We start from the raw sequence: 20,572 nt of genomic DNA, 5'->3' as shown, positions 1-20,572 counted from the left end.
TTCAATCCCTGGCCAGGGTTACCCACATGGTGCAGCAGACCACTCCTGACTCGCTCGCTGCTCCCCTCAGCTGTGTATTTCAGTCAGTCTGCCTGTTCTGTACCCCACTCTGTCTCTGGTGGATCCTCTCACCTCCCACACCTCTGGCTTATACCTCATCAATAAATAAATCTTAAAAAAAAACAACACTAAAAATGGATCTACCACATGACCCAGTGATTCCACTTCAAGGAAGCTACCCATTGGACACAAAAACACGAATTTGAAAGGAAACCTGCATTCCTATGTTTATTGAAGCACTATTTACAAAACCAAGATATGGAAATAAATGCCCTAGAACAGATGAATGGATCAAGAAGATCTAAAATATACACACAATGGAACACTACCTAGCAATCAAAAAAGATAAACTCATGCCATTTGTGGCAACATGGATGGACCTGGAAGGGATTATGCTAAGCAAAATAAGTCAGAAGGAAAAAATGATAAATATGGGATGGTTTCACCTATGTGTGGAATATAGAGAAATTGAGCAAAGGCTCAGGAAAAAGACAGAACTTGCTAGCTGACCATAAATCTGAGGCATACAGCAGGGGAGAAGGGAGGGATGGGGTAAGAACAGGGACGGGAGGAGCACAAGGGACTCTGGTGATGGATCTCTGGGACTATGGTGTGGGAGAACTATGGGACTATACATAGGGGAGAAATCAAGCACTGTCCAAAAATTTAACAATGTAAGAAAACAAATTAATTGATAATAATAATAAAGAATGTGTGCTGCAGATAGGATTTAGTATTCAAAAACTGCAAATGAATTGATTTCCTACTCAAAGAAAAAATTGGTCGACTTACTTGGAGTCTAGGCATGCTATGATAGAATAGGCAGATATTAGAAAGAATGAATTAGAATTATATCAGATGACTTGGAGGGATTTGAATCGAAAATGAAAGATTGATATGAAAGATTACAACAATGTAACCTCCATCTGTTTTAGTATATGTGTACATATTAAGGAGTTGTTTAATAGGGTCATTATAACTTTCTATTTGTATTAAGAAACAAAATGAAAGGGCATGACTTAGGTTGTTGTAAAGATGTCAGATAACTCTGGTGCTCCACCTCACGTCTTCAAAAAATATTTAAATATTTAATTGTGATAAACTATATGTAACATAAGATTTACCATAGCAACCATTTTTAAATATACAATTCAGTGGTGCCACATATAAAGTACATATGTGTACTTTATTATGCAACAATTACCAGCGGCTATCTCCAGAACCTTTCACCCCAACTGAAACTCCACACCCATTCAACAGTTACCCCGTTCCGCCTTCATGCAACCAGCATTCTACTTTCTGCCTATGAATTTTGTATTAGAGACCTCATAAATGGAGTCATATATTATTTGTCTCCCGTGACTCCCTTATTTCACTTAGCATACTGCCCTTAAATGTCATTTATCTTTGTAGCATGTGTCAGAATTTCTTCCCTTTTTAAGGCTGAGTAATATTTCATTTTATGTGTACACCATATTTTGTGTTATTTGGCTTATCCATTCCTGTATTGATGGACACTTAGGCTGCTTCCATTTTATCCATAGTGAATAATGCTGCATAAATGTTGGTATACAAATTTCTGTTTGAGAACATATTTTCATCTTTTGGTCACATACCCAGAAGTTGTATTGTTGGATCAGATAGTAATTTTACTTTTAATTTTCCATTGTGATTGCACCTTTTGACATTAACACTCAGTAGACAAGAGCTCGAATTTCTCTACATTCTTGCCAATATTTGTTTGCTTTAAATAGTAGGCATTCTGGTAAATGTGAGAGGGTATCTTACTGTGATTTTGATGTGCATTTCCCTGATTATTAGTAATATTGAATATTTTTTTCTTATGCTCATTGATCATTTGAACTTTCATCTTGTTTTTGCATGAGTGAATGCCAGGTGGAATTTAGTAGACGCTCTGCAGGAAAAATGTCTGGGCAAATCCTTTGCCCATCTTTTTCATTGGGTTGTTTGGTTTTTGTTGTTCCATTTTAGAAATTCTTCATATATTCTATTAACCCTTTAGATGTATGGCTGTTATTATTTTTTCTCATTTGACAGGTTTGCTTTTTTTTTTTTTTATGTTTCGCCCTGTAACTATTTATTTATTCACCTATTGATGGACATTGACAGGTTTGCTTTTGACCCTATTGATTGTGTCTTTTAATGCACAGAGTTTGTAGCCTTGTTTTTCTATTTTTTCTTTTCTTGCCTATTCTTCAGTCCACCTTTTATGCCAGACTTTGCTGCAACTACAAACATCAGGCAGATATAATTTGACGGCGCCTCCCTTTAGCGCCCCTGCTAATTTTCAATCACAATTTCCAATGCCACTCTGCAGGGCATCTACTGAATCCCACCTGGCATCCACTCATGCATACACAAGCTGAAAGTTCAAAGTTATTAACACCTGTGTGGCAACTCTTGACCAATGAGGTCAATGAGCTGATGGATTAATCCTCTCTTCTTCCTTCTCTCAGGTGTCAATTCTGAGGGACATTCAACAGAACTCCTCAAGTGTCTGTGCTAGGCCAAAATATGTACACCCCTCACCCTCCACCCCATTGTATATCAAATCTCTAGAATCTTTGAATGCTATTTATTTGGAAAAGGGACTTTATGGAAGTGTTTACATTAAGGATTTTAAGACAGGGAGAATTCCCCGGGTTATTAGAATGGACTCTAAATCAAATGACAAATGTCTTTAGCAGTGGAGCAGAGTAGATTCTAAGTCAAAGTGAACAGAAGACATGGACGTACAGAGGAGAAACTTATATGAAAACAGAGGAGAGAGAGATGCTGACACAGAATGCCAACAGCCTGCAGAGGCTGATAGAAACGAAAAAGGATTCTTCAGAGAGTATAACCTTGCTGACATCTTGATTTCAGCCTATAGAACTATGAAAGCATATATTTCTGGTGTTTTAGGCCCACAAGTTTATGATAATTTGTTATAATAGCCACAGGAAATTAACAGTGTTCTCAGTGGGATCATGCCTGGTCGCCCAGAGTTGGAGCAAACTCAGCAATTGAGGGATTGTTTTTCCTTCCTTCACGATTTCACTCTCTTCAGTTCCCTAGAATCATTCCCAAATATAAATTCCCTGAGTGCAAACCTTGGTGTCAAGCTTTCCTGTCTGGGGGAAATATAGGCTAAGATGTTTTGTTCCAGAAGTGACCCTTCAAGCAGAACCTCCAAATGGGATTGAAGAACTGCTTTACTCAATGGGAAGATAGTATAAGGACTCTGCTGCTGGCAGTGAACAGGATTATAACAACTCCTCACATTCAATATGTGAATGAAGGGCTCAGGAGGCCCAGTGATCTGGAGCATGCAGACAGTCCCAATAATCTGTAAACAACTCATTTTCTTGCAGCTCCTGCAACCAAGCAAGAGACACTGTACTTGTGCTTCTTTCAACTTTAAAATATGCATTTAACATTTTTTGGAAGACTATCTTTACCTTTGGATTGGATGCTCAGAATCCTGTTGCCTGAGCAAAGGCTCTGCACAGGCCCAGGCTTTGGGACCAGCTATCCTGCCATTTGGGTCATATAACACAGCAGATCTCATAATGCTAGAAGTATCCACAGTAGTTAAAGATAGTTGTATAGAGTTTCTTGAAAATCCTAATAGGAAAATCATAGCATAGATCCTAGGTTTCTGGAGCAAGGTCATGATTTTTGCAGCAGAGATTTACTCATCATTTGAAAAAGCAGCTCATGAGTGCTGCTAGGCCCTAGTGGAGACTGAGCACCTGCCATGAACCATTAAATGACTATGAAATCTTAGCTGCCAATCAAAAATGGGGCATTATCAAATCATAAAATTGGAAAGACACAGCAGTGATCGATCATATACCTGTACAATTTGGAGATATTAAGGGTTGATTCCAGATCACTGCAATAAAGTCAATATCACAAATTAAAGTCATGTGATTTGTTTTTTGTTTCCCAGCACATATACCATAGTCTGTTAAGTATGCAATAGCATTACAACTATAAAAGAAGTGCTCAAACCTTAATTTAAAAGATAACTGTATTGCTAAAAAAGGCTATCATCTGAGCCTTCTGCAAGTTCTAATCTTTTTGCTATTGAAAGGACTTCTGGTTGATGGCTGCTGACTGGCTAGAGTAGTGGTTACTGAAGTTTGGGGTGACTGTGGCAATTTCTTCAGAAAATACAACAATGAGTTTTGCCTCAGAGTTTGACTCTATTTTATGAAAGATGCCTCTGTAGGATGCTATACTACTTGATGGTATTTTGCACACAGAGGCACTTCTTTTAAAATTGGAGTCAATTGGGGCCTCCCTGGTGGCGCAGCGGTTGAATACTGGCTTGTGAAGCTGCCCACAGCCTCCGCAATGCCAGTTCGATCCCCAGCCACCGGTGAGGGTCCCACATGGCGCACAGACCTCTCTTGCTGTGCCCACTGCTCCCCTCGGCAGTGTACTTTGTCACTCTGCCTGTTCTGTTCCCCGCTCTGGCGCAGGTGAATCCTCTCACCCTCCTGCGCTTCTGACTGTACCCAGTGCTTGTATAAATAAATAAATAAATCTTTTAAAAAAATTAATAAATAAAATTGGTGTCAATCCTTTCAAACTCAGCCACTGCTTGATTAACTAATTTTACGTCATCTTCTAAATTCTTTGTTTCATTTCAACAATGTTCATAGCATCTTTACCAGGAGTAGATTCCATCTCAAGAAACCACTTTCTTTGCTTATCGCTAAGAAGCAACTCCTCATCCATTCAAGTTTTATCATGAGATTGCAGCAATTCAGCCACATATCCAGGCACCACTTCTAATTCTCGTTCTCTTGCTATTTCTAGCACGTCTGCTGCTACTTCTGTTGAATCCCTGAAAGTTATCTATGGGAGTTGGAATCTGCTTCTTCCAAAGTCCTGTTTATGTTGATATTTTCACCTCCTACCATGAATCACAAATGTTCCTGATGACATGTAGAATTGTGAATCCTTTCCAAAAGGTTTTCATTTTATTTTATTATTTAAGGCATCTATAGCCTCACACATTGTATTTTTTAAATGGAAAACTTGAAAGTACAAATGATTCCTTGTCTCATGGACTGCAGAATGGATGTAGTGTTAGCACTACATGAAAACAACATTCGGACCTCCCCCGTGGCACAGCGGTTGAGCGCTGGGCTGTGAAGCTGCCCGCAGCCTCTGCAGCACTAGTTCAATCCCCAGCTGCCGGCGAGGGTCCCACATGGCACGCAGACCTCTCCTGCATCACCCGCTGCTCCCCTCAGCAGTGTACTTCATCAGTCTGCCTGTTCTGCTCCCTGCTCTGACTCTGGTGAATTCTCTCACCTTCCTGCGCTTCTAACTGTACCCTGGTTCTTGTATAAATAAGTAAATAAATCTTTAAAAAAAAAGAAAACAGCATTCATTGTTGGCTATATTTCCAACAGAGTTCTTGGGTGACCAGGTGCACTGTCGATGAGCAGTAGTAACATTTTGAAAGGAATCTATTTCTCTAAACAGTTTCAAAAGTGGGCTTAAACTAAACTAAGTCCTGTAAAGATACTCTGTCATCCAGGCTTGTTTTTCTATTTGTAAAGCATGGAAATGGTTGATTTTGCACAATTCTTAAACACCCTAAGTTTTTTGGAATGTTAAGAGAGCATTGGTTTGAACTTAATTCACCAATTGCATTAGTCTTTAACAAGAGAGTCAGGCTGCCTTTTGAAGATTTGAAGCTGAATATTGACTTCTGCTTTCTAACTAGGAAAGTCCTAGATGTTATCTTTGTTAAATAGAAGGCTATTTAATGTGCATTGAAAATCAGTTGTTTAGTGTAGCCACATTTATACATGATATTAGCTAGATGTTCTGGATCATACCCAATAGCCTCTTTTTATGTTATAGAGGTGTCTTCTTTCCTTAACTTCAAGAGCCAACATAGTTTCAGAGTTTTCTTCAGCAGCTTCCTCACTGCACTTAGCCTTAACGGAATGAAAAAGAGTTAAGGCCTAACCTGGGATAAGCTTTGGCATAAAGGAATTTTGCAACTGGTTTGATTTCCTATACATGCCACTCTGTGATCTCTGCATTACCAACAAGGCTTTTTCAATTTCCTACTACCCACGTGTTCACTGGAGTAGTCCTTCAAGATTTTTCCCATTATAAGGGCTGCCCTGGTAGTCTAAGGGTTAAGTCTCAGTGCTATCATCCCTGAGGCCTGAGATTGAGCCCCAGCCAAAAAGCTAACCCACCTATGGCCAGGCAAATCTACTGTCTTACCCGCTGTTCCCCTTAGCTTTGCATTTCAGTAAATCTGCCTATTCTGCTCCCCACTCTATCTCTGGTGAATACTGTCAACCCTCAACACTGGCATATACCACAGTTCTTCTACACACAAAGAAAAAATTATTTGGGATCTCTTTTAATTTTAGGTACACAGTGGAGTAGGGTAAAATGACTAATATCTAATCAAATCAGCTTTATATCATTACAGTCAGTGTAATAAGGACAGTATTATTAACGTATACAATAGTCCATGTTATGAACATGAGTCTATACAAGAATGTATATTTAGGAAGAGGATGACATTAAGAAAAGAGCTATAATGGAATTTCCAGCTAATAATTTCTGTGAATTGATTATTGCCTATGAGATTATTTATAATTATTAGGTCACATGAGATCATGATTGAATAATAGAGAGCTTGATATCAGATTATGTGTCATTAGATTAGCCTCGGAAAATTGTTGATCACACAACACAGTTGACTGATTTGGGTCTGCACATAAGGCAAGATCCTACGGTAAATATACGAAGTGAAACTGCCTCATGGGCAGTTCTTCACAGAACCCTGTTTGCAGGCACCAAAATGGCCAGAATTGGACCAGCAGCCCCCAAAACTAGTGCCTGTGCTGCAGCCAGAAAAGCCAGAGCGCAGAGCTGTCCCATACCTCCTGCAGACCCTCTGTTCACTTTCAGTGCTTTCTGATGTCTGAACCCAATATGTTCAGCGGAAGATGCATAATTACAACTTTTCACCATTCTACATGGCCAGTTAGCTCCTGATCACGGTGCCCAAGTTGTTCGCCCTCTACAAGGATTGAGGCATTCCAGGTCATTTGCATCAGCATTTAAGCACCCTGGAGACAGGAAGGGCCCCTATCCCCATTAGGGTGCAGTCATCCCCTATCTCTCACTGCCCTCACTGTAGAACCTAGTGCCCACCTACACATCCCCGCCCAACAACCTTGTCCTGCCAGCCCCTCACCTCTGACGCTATGCCCCATCAGCCAGAAGACCCCTGGCATAACCAACTTGCTCTCACTAGGATGTTGCAAGGCCTGGGGACTGTCTGATCAGCTAAGGGGAGCGAGCATGGCTCAGCAACACAAGGGATCTCAGAGAGAAACAGAGGGGGACACAGAACAATGGGGCAGAAACAGGCATGAAGGTAAGGATTGAGACAGAGAGAGAAGGAGTTGAGGACAGACCAAGAAAGGGAGAGAGAGTCCGAGTGAGAGGGACATAGAGACAGAGAAAGGGAGAGTCAGCTAGTGAGGAATCAGAACAGGAAGGAAATAAAAGTGGCTGCTCTGGCATCATTCACTGTTGGAGTGGAAATTCCATGCCGTGGGCCTCATCATCCCAATCAGAACCCAGTCCCAAGTCAATACATAACCCCCCAACCCTGCTCAGAGCAGGGTCAGAAGGTATATTAAGAGGGAGGGAACCCTGACGCTCTGTAGCTGGCACATAAGCACTGTGTGTGGCCTGGCAAATTGATTGGGCCCAATGGGTCCAGTAGGGCATAGCCAGAGAGGAGCAGAGCTGAGTTCAGGCAGATTCCACAATTGCGGGATGACAGTAAACAGGGTGGGAAATGACTGAGCCAACAGCAGTGCTGGCCAGGTCTGGGTGAGGCACTTGCAGGTGCCCTCCCCCAGATAGGACCCGCAAGTGCTATGAGCCTGAGACCAGCCTCACCTCCAAGGGCAGCAGAGAGGAGTGACCCATCCCAAGGACAGCACCAGGGAGAGGCTAAACACTGCCCTTCCCGGCCCATGGGAGACAGGATAATGGAGGAGCCATTAACACAGGGCCTGCTACCTGGCAGGTCAGACCACCAGGTCACCAGCAAGAGACTTGGGTCCCCGCTGGATCCTGCCTGCATGGAGCCATCCAAGGGCTTGGGGAGGCTGTGCTGCTGCAGTGTTGTGGACAGGGCCTGGCATGGAGGGCGAAAAGGAAGTGACCCATGAAGCCAAGGCGGGGGGCATGTGTCTCCTGGAGTCCAGGAAGGGGACGGGGAAGTGACATCACCTCCGAGAGATGACACGGCACAGAACTCGGAACCCCGGTCACCTGGCAATTGGGTTCAGAACACAAATCCGACCCGGCTCACATGCCTGGTGGTCTTGACCCGGCAACATGTTTCCATGCTGTTGGCCCAGGTCCCCCCGCAGTGGCCAAAACAGGGGTCAGCGAAACCCAGGTCGCACACTACTGGAAAGCATGAGGCGCCTGTGTGGCCGTCGCAGGTTCCCAGGCAGCACTGGCCCTGAGGTAACTAGGGAGGCCCTGGGGACAAGTCAGGTGAGGCCAGAGCTCTGATGCCCCCACCCCTCCCTATCCCTCCTGACAGTGGCCGTGCGAGCTGTGAGAGTGAGTGTGTGCATGCGCAGGGCAGGTGGGTCTGGCCCAGCTGGGAGGTGCGACATGTCTACACCAGCACCAGCCGGGATGGTGGTGGGACCCTGAGAGGCACGGTCGTTTCCTTTTGCCCCAGCTCGGTGCTACCAACCAATGGTGTCTGTTTGCTCCCAGAAGGTGCTCTCTGTCCTGGGAACTGAGGAGGCCCAGGGAGTGCAATTCAGCAACTGGCCTCCCACAGCGCAGTGTGAGAGCCCACGCAGTGCAGAGCACAGTATGAAGGAAACCCACAACATGGAGACTGTCGTTGCACTTGTCCATAGGAACTGGCAGGAGTACATGGGGCCCATGGAAGAGCTGCCCGAGGGTGAGTGGCCCAGGCTGGTGCCCTGGCTTGACAAGCAGGGGTCGGGTCAGGTGACAAGGGAGGAGAACACATGGGCAGGACTTGGACCCTAAGCAGTATGTCCTGGGATTTGGAGTTGCCAATGTAGGGTACAAGAACCCCTCCAAGGGACCACACCCTGGGTTGGTCTCCTGGCAGGCTCTACCATGTTGTCTGTTGGAAGTGTGGCATGAGGCTGATGGTCCTCTTGAATCTGTAGAGCCTTCTCCAAGTGTGCAGCGGGGCTCCTCTGTAGACCTGGGGACTGGCCGGGAGCCCGGCCAGATAGTGATTGGAGGACAGACATCAACAGGTGTCCCGAAGGGACAGGTAAATCTCCTTCAAATGCGCTGGTAGAGCAACAGGACAGCCCAGCAGGCCCGCTGGCTCAGGTGGAAACCGCCCACGATGATCCTGGGGGCTCTGGGGTCACCGAATCCATCAAGCCCGTGGACGACCTGCCCGAGGGTGAGTGGCCTACCTGGTGCCCTGGCTTGACTGGGAGGCATAGGGTCAGGTGCCAAGGGAGGAGACCACAGGGCCAGGATATGGACCATAAGCAGTGTTACCTGGGACTTGTGTTGGCAAAGGTGGGGAACGAGACCCCCATGGGGCTGCTATCCTGGGCGGGTCTCCTGTCAGGCTCTAGCATGTGGTCTGTTGCAAAGTTAGCACGTGGATGATTGCATCTCTAACAACTTCCCCAGGAGTGCAGCGGGGCTCCTCTGCAGCCCAGGGGACAGGCCAGGAGCCCGGCCAACGCACGGATTGGATGCCAAGAGGCCAGGATGCGTCAGAGGCTGCCCAGCATGGGCAGTTCACACCCCCACTGCCGGGGCAGCCAAGACAGGAGGAGGAGCCCAATGGCTTGATTGTCTTGTTTCTGATATTCTTCTTTTTGTATTTCTTACATTATATCTCACTTGTAAACACTGTTTGCTTCCCCCCACACCGTCCCGGATAGTCCCCTAGCGTTTCCTTTCCTTCTGCAAGGCACGCGTGCACCATCACCTCCGTTGTCCCCTGTGCTCCTCCCTCCCTCCCTCTGGTCCTTTGTCTGCCTCCTCCCCTGCAGGATGTCTCAGGAACCAGCCCCTGAAGGGATCCTGCGGCAAAATCGAGGGTGCTCACCCGACCTCACCCCTCCAAGGACACAGCCTATGGCCCTGGACCTGCCTGTCCACATCCGGTGCAATGGGTGCCTCCACTCAGCACCGCTGACCCCAAACCTGTTCTCGCCCTCCTCCCTAGCCACATCCACATGCCTTCTTTAGCTTCTACCTTGTCTCCACCCAAGACCACTGGGTCTTGTCTTGCTGCTCAACGTCTTTGTGTTTCCATTGTTTCACGCTGAATTTTCTTTTTTTATTTTTCTTTTTATTTTTTTTTATTAGATAATAAATTTTATTGTTATATTCCCCATACAATTGCAGCGCCCCCATTCTGACCCCAATCCCTCCCCTCCCGCCCCCGCCCCCCTAAAAGTGTCTCTGGTTCATAGTTTTTTGCTGATTTTGATTTTCGCTTTCTTATAGTTATTCATTTTCCTGGTCCCTTATTTAAGTTTTCTAGATTCCTGCTATGAGTGAGACCATCCGGTATTTTTCTTTTTCTTTTTGGCTTATTTCGCTGAGCATGATCCCTTCCAGCGCCATCCATGTTGCTGCAAATTGCATGTGTTTATCTTTTTTGAATGCTGAGTAATATTCCATGGTATATATGTACCACATCTTCTTGATCCAGTCATCTATTTTTGGGCATTTGGGTTGTTTCCAAAGCTTAGCTATTGTAAACAGTGCTGCTATAAACGTAGGGGTGCAGGTGTTCTTGGGAATTGATGTTTCTGTGTCCTTTGGGTAAATACCTAGCAGTGGAATTGCTGGATCGTATGGAAGCTCTATGTTTAGTAGGTCCAGAAATCTTCACACAGCTTTCCACAGTGGTTGGACCAGTTTGCACTCCCACCAACAGTGCAGAAGAGTTCCTTTTTCTCCACACCCTCGCCAACATTTGTTGTTGCTAGTTTTTTTAATATGTGCCATTCTCACTGGTGTAAGATGGTATCTCATGGTAGTTTTGATTTGCATTTCCCTGATGACAAGTGATGTTGAACATTTTTTCATATGCCTGTTGGCCATTTGCATTTCCTCTTCAGAGAAGTTTCTTTTTAGCTCTTCTGCCCATTTTTTGACTGGATTATTTTCTTTGTTGTTGTTGAGTCTCATCAGCTCTTTGCAGATTTTTGTGATCAGTCCTTTATCATTAGTGTTGGGTGCAAAAATGTTCTCCCAGTCGGTGGGGTTTCTCTTTGTTTTTGTTATTGTCTCTTTTGCTGTGCAGAAGCTCTTTAATTTGATGTAGTCCCAGCTGTTTATCTTCACCTTCACTATCACTGCTTTGGGTGATGTGTCTGTAAAGATGTCTTTGATGTGCAAATCACATAGTGTTTCGCCTATATTTCCTTCTATATATTTTATGGTTTCAGGTCTTATGTCTAGTTCTTTAATCCATTTTGAGTTGATTTTTGTGTATGGTGTGAGGTAGTGGTCAAGCTTCATTCTTTTGCATGTAGCGACCCAGTTTTCCCAGCACCATTTATTGAACAAACATTCTTTGCTCCAATGCATAGTCTTTGCTCCTTTGTCAAAGATTAGTTGACCATAAATCTGTGGGTTTATTCCTGGATTTTCTATTCGATTCCATTGGTCTGTATGTCTGTTCTTGTTCCAATACCATGCAGTTTTGATGATTATGGCTTTGTAGTATAGTTTGAAGTCTGGGAGTGTGATGCCTCCATTCCCTTCTTTTTTTTTTCAGGAGAGCTTTGGCTATTCGGGGTTTTTTGTGATTCCATATGAATTTCATCAATAATTGTTCTATTTCTTTGAAGAATGACATTGAAATTTTGATTGGAATAGCATTGAATCTGTATATTGCTTTTGGAAGGATGGCCATTTTAATAATGTTTATTCTTCCAATCCATGAGCAGGGGATGTCTCTCCATTTCTTTGTGTCTTGTTCTATTTCTTTTAACAGTGTTTTATAGTTTTCTTTGTATAGGTCCTTTACCTCTTTTGTTAGATTTATTCCCAAATATTTGATTTTTTTTGTTTCAATAACGAAAGGGTTCTGGTTTCTTGTTCATTGTCCATATACTAATAAAGTTGTTTTCATGTCACCCAAGTTATCGAATGCTTCAAAGTCCAGTCTCTTCACAGGGCTGGCCTCCTTTTCCTTGCAGAAGATCACCTCCCCATTGGAAACACTTAGCCAAACCATTCACTTCCCTGGCCCTTGCATTCCTGATGCCCTCACCTGCCTGCTGCCTCAGTTGCTAATCCTGCCGGGAGAGTCACAGAGAAGGAACCAAATAAGGCAGCACTTTAGGTCCCTCCCAACTACCCAGCAGAGGTAGTCTACATGGTACATGTCAAGTTGGGGTTGTTGGGCCTTCACGGTGGCCTAGGGGAAAAGTCTCAGGGTTGCCACCCTGAGGCCTGAGTTGGAGCCAGGTCAGCGAGCGGACCCACCTAAGGCACAGCAGACCTCTCCTGCCTCCCCGCTGTTCCCCTCAGCAGTGCATTTCAGTCAATTGGCCTGTGCTGCTCCCCACTCTGTCTCTGGTGAATCCTGTCAAAGGCCCCCCACACCCACCACATCTCTGGCATACACACCTGCTCTTCTGTTCCTCAAGGAAAAACAATTCTTTGGAATCGTGGAATTTTAGCTACACAGTGGAACATGGCAAATGACCAATATCTATCAAATGAGCTCGATATCATGATACTCAGTATCATCAGGAAAGTGTGATGAACATATCTAACCGTCCTCGGTATGAACACGTGTCTATCCAAGAATGGATATTTCAGCCAGAGGATGTCACAAGGAGCGGAGCTGCAATGGGACGTCCTCCTCAACAATGTCTTAACAGATTCTTGTCTAGGAGATGACTCATAATGATTAGGTCACGTACGATCAGATGTCTTGATATCAGGGTATCCGTCCTTCTGCCATCCTTGAGAATTGTAGATCACAGCAGAGCATTGGCTGATTGGGGTCTGCCAATATGGCAAGATTGTAAAGTTAAGATCGGAATTGAACCTGCCTCATGGGCATTTCTTCTGCACAACCTGTTTACACCTGACCACACAATGGCTCCTATGGCCAGACCCGGACCAGAAGCCCTCATGGCCGGCCCCTGGGCTGTGGCCAGAACGGCCAGAGCACAGAGCTGTCCTGCTCCTCCGCCAGGCCCTGCGCTCAGCCGCAGTGCTTTGTGATGTCCACCCAATGTGCTCAGACCGAGGCTCCTTCAATACACACGTTCCTCACCCTCCAGGGCCAAATTCAGGGCCTCCTCTGAGTGGCCCAATTCAGGCGTCCGCTCAGTGCCCAGGTGGTTCGCCCTGTAAATGATTTGTGCCATTCCCGGTCATTGGCATCAGCCTTCCCGCACCCTGAGGTGCCAGGTAGGGCCCCTGTCTCCAATAGGATGCCACCCCCAACAGCATTCCACAGCGTCTTCACTCTTCCTGTCCTCACTCTTACTGTGCGCACAGCTCCCCTCCCAGCAACCCTTCCCACCAGCCCCTCAAGCTCTGGCATCTGCCACAACAGCCAGAAAACCCAGGGATCTCCAACCCCGATCAGCGGCATGTTGGAAGGCCCGGAAACTGGCTGAGCAGCTGAGGGGAAGCACGCCTGCCTCCGCACACTGGGGATCCGAGAGCGAGACTGAGACAGGGACACAGAGGAAAGGGGCAGCAGCGGAGAGCCTGAGAGGGGCAGCGACACACAGAGAGAGTGAGATGAGGACTACCAAGAGAGGCAGACAGCCAATCAGGGGGACCGACAGATAGAGAAGGGCAGAGGCAGCCAGGGAGGACAGGGAAGGAGACAGAAGTGTCCTCGCTGGCATCACTCCCCGTTGGAGTGGACACCCCAGGCCTCCGCGGCCTCATCCCACTCAGAACCCTGCCCCAAGTCAATCCAACCTCCAGGCGGGTGGGCAGGTGTGTGAGCAGGGAGGGAGCCCTGAGAAGTCTGTGGCTGGACGTGTGCACCAAGTGTGTCCCCGGCACCTTGACTGGGCGTGCCAGGCCCTGTAGGGCACGGCCAGAGAGGAGCAGGGCTGATCGGCACAATGGGTGGGAGATGCCTCAGACCCCAGCACAGCTGGCCAGGCCCGGGTGAGGCGTGTTCAGGTGCCCTCCCACAGGTGGGACCATGCAAGTGCAGTGAGCTAGAGACCAGCCTCTCCTCCAAGGGCAGCAGAGCAGAGTGGCCCACTCCCCAGGACCGCACCATGGAGAGGCTCCGCACACTAGAGCTCCTCCGGGCCCATGGGAGACGGAAGCCTGGAGTTGCTGATGCTGCCGGGCCTGCTCCCTGGCCGGGAGGTAGTGCCATGTCAGCAGCCAGAGACCAGAGAGTGGGCCCTGGCTACATCTTGCCGTCCAAGGGCTCGGGGAGGCTGTGCTGCTGTCAGTGTTGTGGACTGGGCCTGGCATGGAGGGCGAACAGGAAGTGGGCCAGCTAGACAAGCGGGAGGAGGGTATCTCTCTGAGCAGGAAGTCCAGGGAAGGGGACGGGGAAGTGACATCACCTCGCGAGATGACACGGCATGGAACTCGGAACCCCGGTCACCAGGCAATTGGGTTCAGAACACAAACCCGAACAGGCTCTCGTGCCTGGTGGTCCTGGACCCGGCAACATGTTTCCATGCTGTTGGCCCAAGTGCCCCCGCAGTTGTCAAAACAGGGGTCGGCGAAACCCAGGTCGCACTCTACTGGAAAGCATCAGGCGCCTGTGTCGCCGTCGCAGACCCGCAGGCAGCACTGGCCCTGAGGAAACTAGGGAGGCCCTGGGGACATGTCAGGTGAGGCCCGAGCTCTGATGCCCCCACCCCTCCCTTTCCCCGGTGACCGTGGCCGTGCGAGCTGTGAGAGTGAGTGTGTGCGTGCGCAGGGCAGGTGGGTCTGGCCCAGCTAGGAGGTGCGACATGTCTACACCAGGACCAGCCTGGATGGTGGTGGGACCCTGAGAGTCACGGCCGCTCCCTCTTGCCCCAGCTCGGTGCTACCAACCAATGGTGTCTGTTTGCTCCCAGAAGGTGCTCCCTGTCGCGCAGACTGAGGAGGCCCAGGGAGCGCATTTCCGCGACTGGCCTCCCACAGTGCAGTGTGAGAGCCCACGCAGTGCAGAGCGCAGTATGAAGAGAACACACACCCTGGAGATTGTCATCACGCTTGTGCAACGGACCCGGCAGGAGTACATAGGGCCCAGGGAGGAGCTGCCCGAGGGTGAGTGGCCTAGGCTGGTGCCCTGGCTTGACTGGGAGGGGTCGGGTCAGGTGCCAAGGGAGGAGACCACATGGGCTGGATTTGGACCCTAAGCAGTGTGACCTGGCACTGGGAGTTGCCCAATGTAGGGAACGAGACCCCCAAGGGGCCACAACCCTGGGCTGGTCTCCTGGCGGGCTCTAGCATGTTGTCTGTTGCAAAGTCTGGCATGTGGCTGATTGTCCTCTTGGATCTCTAGAGCCTTCTCCAGGAGTGCAGCGGGGCTCCTCTGTAGCCCTGGGGACTGGCCAGGATCCCGGCCAAGCTACAGATTGGACGCCAACCGTCAGCAGGCGTCCCGAAGGGACAGGAGAATCTCCTCCTGCCAATGCGCTGGCAGAGCACCAGGAGAGCCCAGCAGGCCCGCTGGCTCAGGTGGAAACCACCAACGATGATCCTGGGGGCTCTGGGGTCACCGAATCCATCAAGCCCGTGGACGACCTGCCCGAGGGTGAGTGGCCTACCTGGTGCCCTGGCTTGACTGGGAGGCATAGGGTCAGGTGCCAAGGGAGGAGACCACAGGGCCAGGATATGGACCATAAGCAGTGTTACCTGGGACTTGTGTTGGCAAAGGTGGGGAACGAGACCCCCATGGGGCTGCTATCCTGGGCAGGTCTCCTGTCAGGCTCTAGCATGTGGTCTGTTGCAAAGTTAGCACGTGGATGATTGCATCTCTAACAACTTCCCCAGGAGTGCAGCGGGGCTCCTCTGCAGCCCAGGGGACAGGCCAGGAGCCCGGCCAACGCACGGATTGGATGCCAAGAGGCCAGGATGCGTCAGAGGCTGCCCAGCGTGGGCAGTTCACACCCCCACTGCCGGGGCAGCCAAGACAGGAGGAGGAGCCCAATGGCTTGATTGTCTTGTTTCTGATATTCTTCTTTTTGTATTTCTTACATTATATCTCACTTGTAAACACTGTTTGCTTCCCCCCACACCGTCCCGGATAGTCCCCTAGCGTTTCCTTTCCTTCTGCAAGGCACGCGTGCACCATCACCTCCGTTGTCCCCTGTGCTCCTCCCTCCCTCCCTCTGGTCCTTTGTCTGCCTCCTCCCCTGCAGGATGTCTCAGGAACCAGCCCCTGAAGGGATCCTGCGGCAAAATCGAGGGTGCTCACCCGACCTCACCCCTCCAAGGACACAGCCTATGGCCCTGGACCTGCCTGTCCACATCCGGTGCAATGGGTGCCTCCACTCAGCACCGCTAACCCCAAACCTGTTCTCGCCCTCCTCCCTAGCCACATCCACATGCCTTCTTTAGCTTCTACCTTGTCTCCACCCAAGACCACTGGGTCTTGTCTTGCTGCTCAACGTCTTTGTGTTTCCATTGTTTCACGTTGAATTTTCATTTTCTTTCCGTTCCGGTTTCTTGTTCATTGTACATATACTAATAAAGTTTGTTTTCATGTCACCCAAGTTGTCGAATGCTTCAAAGTCCAGTCTCTTCACAGGGCTGGCCTCCTTTTCCTTGCAGAAGATCACCTCCCCATTGGAAACACTTAGCCAAACCATTCACTTCCCTGGCCCTTGCATTCCTGATGCCCTCACCTGCCTGCTGCCTCAGTTGCTAATCCTGCCGGGAGAGTCACAGAGAAGGAACCAAATAAGGCAGCACTTTAGGTACCTCCCAACTACCCAGCAGAGGTAGTCTACATGGTACATGTCAAGTTGGGGTTGTTGGGCCTTCACGGTGGCCTAGGGGAAAAGTCTCAGGGTTGCCACCCTGAGGCCTGAGTTGGAGCCAGGTCAGCGAGCGGACCCACCTAAGGCACAGCAGACCTCTCCTGCCTCCCCGCTGCTCCCCTCAGCAGTGCATTTCAGTCAATTGGCCTGTGCTGCTCCCCACTCTGTCTCTGGTGAATCCTGTCAAAGGCCCCCACACCCACCACATCTCTGGCATACACACCTGCTCTTCTGTTCCTCAAGGAAAAACAATTCTTTGGAATCGTGGAATTTTAGCTACACAGTGGAGCATGGCAAATGACCAATATCTATCAAATGAGCTCGATATCATGATACTCAGTATCATCAGGAAAGTGTGATGAACATATCAAACCGTCCTCGGTATGAACACGTGTCTATCCAAGAATGGATATTTCAGCCAGAGGATGTCACAAGGAGCGGAGCTGCAATGCGACGTCCTCCTCAACAATGTCTTAACAGATGTTTGTCTAGGAGATGACTCATAATGATTAGGTCACTTACGATCAGATGTCTTGATATCAGGGTATCCGTCCTTCTGCCATCCTTGAGAATTGTAGATCACAGCAGAGCGTTGGCTGATTGGGGTCTGCCAATATGGCAAGATCGTAAAGTTAAGATCGGAATTGAACCTGCCTCATGGGCATTTCTTCTGCACAACCTGTTAACACCTGACCACACAATGGCTCCTATGGCCAGACCCAGACCGGAAGCCCTCGTGGCCGGCCCCTGGGCTGTGGCCAGAACGGCCAGAGCACAGAGCTGTCCTGCTCCTCCGCCAGGCCCTGTGCTCAGCCGCAGTGCTTTGTGATGTCCACCCAATGTGCTCAGACCGAGGCTCCTTCAATACACACATTCCTCACCCTCCAGGGCCAAATTCAGGGCCTCCTCTCAGTGGCCCAATTCAGGCGTCCGCTCAGTGCCCAGGTGGTTCGCCCTGTAAATGGATTGTGCCATTCCCGGTCGTTGGCATCAGCCTTCCCGCACCCTGAGGTGCCAGGTAGGGCCCCTGTCTCCAATAGGATGCCACCCCCAACAGCATTCCACAGTGTCTTCACTCTTCCTGTCCTCACTCTTACTGTGCGCACAGCTCCCCTCCCAGCAACCCTTCCCACCAGCCCCTCAAGCTCTGGCATCTGCCACAACAGCCAGAAAACCCAGGGATCTCCAACCCCGATCAGCGGCATGTTGGAAGGCCCGGAAACTGGCTGAGCAGCTGAGGGGAAGCACGCCTGCCTCCGCACACTGGGGATCCGAGAGCGAGACTGAGACAGGGACACAGAGGAAAGGGGCAGCAGCGGAGAGCCTGAGAGGGGCAGCGACACACAGAGAGTGAGATGAGGACAGACCAAGAGAGGCAGACTGCAAATCAGGGGGACCGACAGATAGAGAAGGGCAGAGGCAGCCAGGGAGGACAGGGAAGGAGACAGAAGTGTCCTCGCTGGCATCACTCCCCGTTGGAGTGGACACCCCGTGCCTTGGCGGCCTCATCCCCATCAGAACCCTGCCCCAAGTCGATCCAACCACCAGGCGGGTGGGCAGGTGTGTGAGCAGGGAGGGGGCCCTGAGAAGTCTGTGGCCGGACGTGTGCACCAAGTGTGGCCCGACACCTTGATTGGGCGCGCCAGGCCCTGTAGGGCACGGCCAGAGAGGAGCAGCGCTGACCGGCACGCCGGGTAGAGATGCCTCAGGCCCCAGCAGGGCTGGCCAGGCCCAGGTGAGGCGTGTGCGGGTGCCCTCCCACGGGTGGGAAGCTGCAAGTGCGGTGAGCCAAAGACCAGCCTCCCCTCCAAGGGCAGCAGAGCGGAGTGGCCCACTCCCCAGGATCGCCCAAGGCAGAGGCTCCGCACACTCGAGCTTCTCCGGGCCCATGGAAGACGGGAGCCTGGAGTTGCTGATGCTGCCGGGCCTGCTCCCTGGCCGGGAGGTAGTGCCATGTCAGCAGCCAGAGACCAGAGAGTGGGCCCTGGCTACATCTTGCCGTCCAAGGGCTCGGGGAGGCTGTGCTGCTGTCAGTGTTGTGGACTGGGCCTGGCATGGAGGGCGAACAGGAAGTGGGCCAGCTAGACAAGCGGGAGGAGGGTATCTCTCTGAGCAGGAAGTCCAGGGAAGGGGACGGGGAAGTGACATCACCTCGCGAGATGACACGGCATGGAACTCGGAACCCCGGTCACCAGGCAATTGGGTTCAGAACACAAACCCGAACAGGCTCTCGTGCCTGGTGGTCCTGGACCCGGCAACATGTTTCCATGCTGTTGGCCCAAGTGCCCCCGCAGTTGTCAAAACAGGGGTCGGCGAAACCCAGGTCGCACTCTACTGGAAAGCATCAGGCGCCTGTGTCGCCGTCGCAGACCCGCAGGCAGCACTGGCCCTGAGGAAACTAGGGAGGCCCTGGGGACATGTCAGGTGAGGCCCGAGCTCTGATGCCCCCACCCCTCCCTTTCCCCGGTGACCGTGGCCGTGCGAGCTGTGAGAGTGAGTGTGTGCGTGCGCAGGGCAGGTGGGTCTGGCCCAGCTAGGAGGTGCGACATGTCTACACCAGGACCAGCCTGGATGGTGGTGGGACCCTGAGAGTCACGGCCGCTCCCTCTTGCCCCAGCTCGGTGCTACCAACCAATGGTGTCTGTTTGCTCCCAGAAGGTGCTCCCTGTCGCGCAGACTGAGGAGGCCCAGGGAGCGCATTTCCGCGACTGGCCTCCCACAGTGCAGTGTGAGAGCCCACGCAGTGCAGAGCGCAGTATGAAGAGAACACACACCCTGGAGTTTGTCATCACGCTTGTGCAACGGACCCGGCAGGAGTACATAGGGCCCAGGGAGGAGCTGCCCGAGGGTGAGTGGCCTAGGCTGGTGCCCTGGCTTGACTGGGAGGGGTCGGGTCAGGTGCCAAGGGAGGAGACCACATGGGCTGGATTTGGACCCTAAGCAGTGTGACCTGGCACTGGGAGTTGCCCAATGTAGGGAACGAGACCCCAAAGGGGCCACAACCCTGGGCTGGTCTCCTGGCGGGCTCTAGCATGTTGTCTGTTGCAAAGTCTGGCATGTGGCTGATTGTCCTCTTGGATCTCTAGAGCCTTCTCCAGGAGTGCAGCCGGGCTCCTCTGTAGCCCTGGGGACTGGCCAGGAGCCCAGCCCAGCTACAGATTGGACGCCAACCGTCAGCAGGCGTCCCGAAGGGACAGGAGAATCTCCTCCTGCCAATGCGCTGGCAGAGCACCAGGAGAGCCCAGCAGGCCCGCTGGCTCAGGTGGAACCCACCAACGATGATCCTGGGGGCTCTGGGGTCACCGAATCCATCAAGCCCGTGGACGACCTGCCCGAGGGTGAGTGGCCTACCTGGTGCCCTGGCTTGACTGGGAGGCATAGGGTCAGGTGCCAAGGGAGGAGACCACAGGGCCAGGATATGGACCATAAGCAGTGTTACCTGGGACTTGTGTTGGCAAAGGTGGGGAACGAGA

This window comes from Talpa europaea (genome assembly GCF_964194135.1).
Source record: "Talpa europaea genome assembly, chromosome: 1".
Taxonomy (NCBI): Eukaryota; Metazoa; Chordata; class Mammalia; order Eulipotyphla; family Talpidae; genus Talpa; species Talpa europaea.
This window is presented reverse-complemented; position numbering follows the sequence as displayed.